This window comes from Rattus norvegicus, chromosome 17, assembly GCF_021556685.1.
Source record: "Rattus norvegicus strain SHRSP/BbbUtx chromosome 17, alternate assembly SHRSP_T2T, whole genome shotgun sequence".
Taxonomy (NCBI): Eukaryota; Metazoa; Chordata; class Mammalia; order Rodentia; family Muridae; genus Rattus; species Rattus norvegicus.
The window spans coordinates 41723328-41727588 of NC_141550.1; the positions used below are offsets into that span (position 1 = coordinate 41723328).

General features: G+C 38.1%; 4 non-coding genes across 4 annotated transcripts; all 4 read right to left on the minus strand.

The window, feature by feature from the left end:
• Positions 1-1522: 1522 nt before the first annotated feature.
• Trnaq-uug2 (transfer RNA glutamine (anticodon UUG) 2) lies at positions 1523-1594 on the minus strand. The gene has a single exon. It is a non-coding gene; the product is annotated as a tRNA-Gln (tRNA).
• Positions 1595-2056: 462 nt separating this feature from the next.
• On the minus strand, positions 2057-2128 carry Trnaq-uug3 (transfer RNA glutamine (anticodon UUG) 3). The gene has a single exon. It is a non-coding gene; the product is annotated as a tRNA-Gln (tRNA).
• Positions 2129-3118: 990 nt separating this feature from the next.
• On the minus strand, positions 3119-3200 carry Trnas-uga2 (transfer RNA serine (anticodon UGA) 2). Its single transcript has one exon. It is a non-coding gene; the product is annotated as a tRNA-Ser (tRNA).
• A 380-nt stretch (positions 3201-3580) lies between these two features.
• Trnam-cau5 (transfer RNA methionine (anticodon CAU) 5) lies at positions 3581-3652 on the minus strand. The gene has a single exon. It is a non-coding gene; the product is annotated as a tRNA-Met (tRNA).
• Positions 3653-4261: the final 609 nt, after the last annotated feature.

The following is a 4261-nucleotide window of genomic DNA, read 5'->3' on the forward strand; positions in this document are numbered from 1 at the left end:
GGTATTTACATTTGATACGTTTCTTATTATCTGTTTCCACACCAAACCAAGCAAAGATCACCAAAAACATATTTGCAGTCAGATGAATTGGATTTGTTTCTCCCAAGTAGGAAGAATGCGTCATAAGAAGAAACTCTGGAAGGCTCAGCAAGAAAGTGTAGGAAAGGGCTTCCCAGCAAATGCTTACACTTTGGAGGAAGGACCAAGAGGTTTCATTCTAGCTGGATGCTACCAAGTTCTATACCTAAATAGTAAAATGTATAACTGATATACTAAGGAAGAACAATGTTTCATTACAAAAAGAAAAGATAAAATACAAATGGGCTTATGTATCAGAGTGGACTTGATGTAGAAGGTAACAGTAGAAAGAAAGGCTGTAAAACTTGTGATCTCTCATTAGTAGTTATCAGGAGATATTTAGTGATTGTTTTAATCATTGTATCAAGATGCGAAATGTTTTGCTGTTGTTAGATCAAATTTCTACCTCATTTCATTGAAATCAAAAATGTCAGTGTTCTGTGGAGAAGCTGTGACGTTACACAGCATCAGAAGACAAACCTTAGGGCCAACTCTTGAGTCTCAGGCTAGACCCTAGCATCCAGGCCTGTCTCTGGACACCAGAGAATATGTTTCTCTTTCTCTTCTGTACCAAATGCAATTGCTAAAAGGGGGTGGGGGTGGGCAGGAGAAAGTGTGTGTTTTAACAAGAATAAGTAAGGAAAATAAGAAAGGTGGGTGATGTTGCTAGGGCTTCCTTTACCCAAGGGGCTAGGATTCGTTCTTGAGAAGAGAAAGTGTAAGTCTGAAGCTGTGTCTATGCATGCTGGGTAGATTCCTAGTTTGAGTGAAAATGAAAAGCCAGAACACCAAAAGAGACAGATCTACTGAATCTTGGAGTCCACTTGCTAGACATTATAATTTGAGTGCCTTAAGCTGGATAACTACTGAAAGTCTGATATACACTTTCAATAGACAGTTAATCTAAATAATGTCAACAGGTGAGTATAGGTGCTTAGATGGTGTCTCAAATAAGAGAAGCCTTAAGATAAACACACTGTACCACTGTACCCCAAACCTTTCCAAGACAGAGTCCATGGTAACAAGCCAGTTTTGCTTTGAGTAGCTTTGAGGCAAAGGAAAAAAAATTTTTTTAAATGAAAGCACTTGCAGCTAGGTGCATACATTCTGAAGGAGAGCTAATGGATGATTAAAGAGACTTGAGATGTGGAGGTAGAGGAAGGAGAAACATATCATGGACTGGACACATTTTAGAGTATAACATAGAACCCATACCATATAATTTTTATACAGTCACTGATAGCTCCTGATAACTAGTGTTAGCTTGTTGCTGACATTTCTCTTTGCATCCGAAAACATATTTTGAAGAGACTCCGGAGAAAAGATTGCTGAGTGAAAACATCGACACTTGAACGGCTCTCTGACTACACATACACTTAACATAGGCCAGAATTGAGAAAGAGGATCCACTCATTGAAAGAAATGTAAGAAAACAAAGGAAAACAGGTCCCACCGAGATTTGAACTCGGATCGCTGGATTCAAAGTCCAGAGTGCTAACCATTACACCATGGGGCCACACATGAGACGTCATTCTCTATGACAAACTACCTGAAGTATGTTTACATGTGTTTTAATCTCAACTTGTAAATTAGATTTTAATTTGTGACAAGTTTACCTCAGACAAGAAATATCTCACCTGTTCTATCTTGTAAGATCCAAATTCATATATAAAATCTATTGACGTTCAAACCGTAATGAGTAGTCCTTTAGACAGGAATTCAGCTCCAGTATAAACAAGATGCATCCCTAACTCTCGCATCTGCACAAAACTTTGCCCGATTAGAAACTGAAGTTTCCAACAAAAATGGTTCCTGGTAAAACTTCAGCTGAGAGATAAGGGTAAGTATAGAAGTAAAGTATCTTGAAGGGGTGGATAGATGAGAAGAGAAAATGTTCGGACGCCATCGAACTTGAGGATTCTAAACTTGCTATGGATACACAGACAAATTCTAAAGGAAATGCGCCAAAATTAACATTAGGTCCCACCGAGATTTGAACTCGGATCGCTGGATTCAAAGTCCAGAGTGCTAACCATTACACCATGGGGCCCATGACACTGTATGTCCTTGGTAGATAATAGACCAAGAGTTGGAAAATTGATTCATAATGTTTTTGTGATCTGGATTTGAAACATTACTGTACTGCTAGAAAACAACTCTTCCTTGCAAAATGAGAACTATGATTTTGCCAGACCAAAGTTATCAACATTTGCTACACTGAAATTTACAGGAAAAAGTGTCCACACAAGAAAAAAGGAGAATTCACTAATACTTTAGGATATAAAATAAATTTCTTTACCTATTTAACTATCTTCTTTCTTCGTCCTTATCCGCATTTAACAGTGGATCGATTACTTATATAATGCTAATAATATTTTTTTTATTTTTTTTCTCCACAACAGCAATGTCTGTACGCGTTAGAATGTCTGGGAATTTTTAAATAGCGATAGCTATTATTTTTTTATTTACTTTTATTGGATTTTTTAATTTACATTTCAAATGTTATTCCCTTTCCCGGTTTCCTGTCCATAATCCCCTATCCTATCCTCCTCCCCTTCCACCTCCCCAACCACCCCCGCTTTCCACTCCCCCACTAACATTCCCCTACGCTGGGGGTTCCAGCCTTGTCAGGACCGAGGGCTTCTCCTCCCATTGGTGTCCAACAAGGTTATTTATTTTTAAAATTAAATTTAGCCAGTTTTGAAAATTGTCTGCTATTTTGACTCAGAAATTCGTCTTTCGAAACAATCTAGAGGCAAGTCAAACGAAAATGTGTTTGAAATATTTATTTCAAAACAGTAAATAAACCCTGGAGTGTGTGTGCGATGTGCTGGCGTTTAAATGCAGGCGAGGATTTGGAGTTCAGACAAAAAACATATTTCAATGTCAAACCGGCACGACCTTGCATCTTGTTAGATTCAAAAGAAGAAGATGGAATTGGAATAAAATGCTGTTCCTAACCAAAGAAAACTGGGTGTTTCATAATATTTATATTGGTAGTAGGGACAGGTTTTTAACACCTGTCGAGAAAACATAAGCACGTAGTCGGCAGGATTCGAACCTGCGCGGGAAGACCCCAATGGATTTCAAGTCCATCGCCTTAACCACTCGGCCACGACTACAAGAATGTGCACTCCTACGGTATATATTCCCATGAGAAGTTATTCCATAAATATTTTTCAAACGATATTTCTGAAATGTAATAGCAGATGTAGACTACTTACCGTCGTACTAAAATACAATGCTATTGAAAGCTGGAGACAGGAAATGTAGCCAAACACTTGGCTGATATGAACGTTCTCAGAACAGACAGAGACACAGAACAAAGAGATCGTGAATGTAGGAAGCTCTCTCAGGAGCCCTTACTGAATACAATAAGTAGCTTTTATAAAATTTGACTTTGTGTTTCTTATACATAAAATTGAGAACTCAAAAGTCTACTAGCGAACTCTGCTATTCCTTATTGAAAGTTTTCCTTGAATCAAGACCAAAAGGTACCACCTAGCAGAGGATGGTTTCGATCCATCGACCTCTGGGTTATGGGCCCAGCACGCTCCCGCTGCGCCACTCTGCTGACGCGTGAGTGAGGGGGAGGAAAAAAAGGAAAAAGCTATCCTTTTGAAATCTTTATTAAGGACTAAGATATTCTGTTCGTTCCTATTAATTATTTAGCACTATATAGAAAGTGACTTGATATCTTTACACGAATGTAAAGGTTAATAACGAATTCGCCGATTTAGAATTTCTTTCTGCTGAAAATCAGTCAGCTGAAGTTAGAGCTCAGGAGCTTGATAAAAATTATTTCGGATTAGAGAACAAAAAACACACTCAATGTCAGAACTTTTAATAGCAATCTTGCAAAAGCTTGAACTTACCAAATCCCTGAAGTTTTGGACCCAAACTCATTTTGGCGTCTCTTTTTATTTGCTTGTTTGTTTTGTTTTTGTTCTGTTGTCCTTGTTTTGTTTCTTTCTGGTGGTTTTATTTAAAATAAATCTTTATAAATGCTTCGCTATGGACTGGCCAGGACTCAAACTCGAACCTCCCGCGTGACAGGCGAGAATCCTACCACTGAACCACCAATACCACCTGAAGATACCATCTTCTTTCTCCTTACTTAGCTATTATTACATAGTATCAATCTTTTTGGTCAGTTTGTAAAGGGAAAAAGTCAACAACCAGA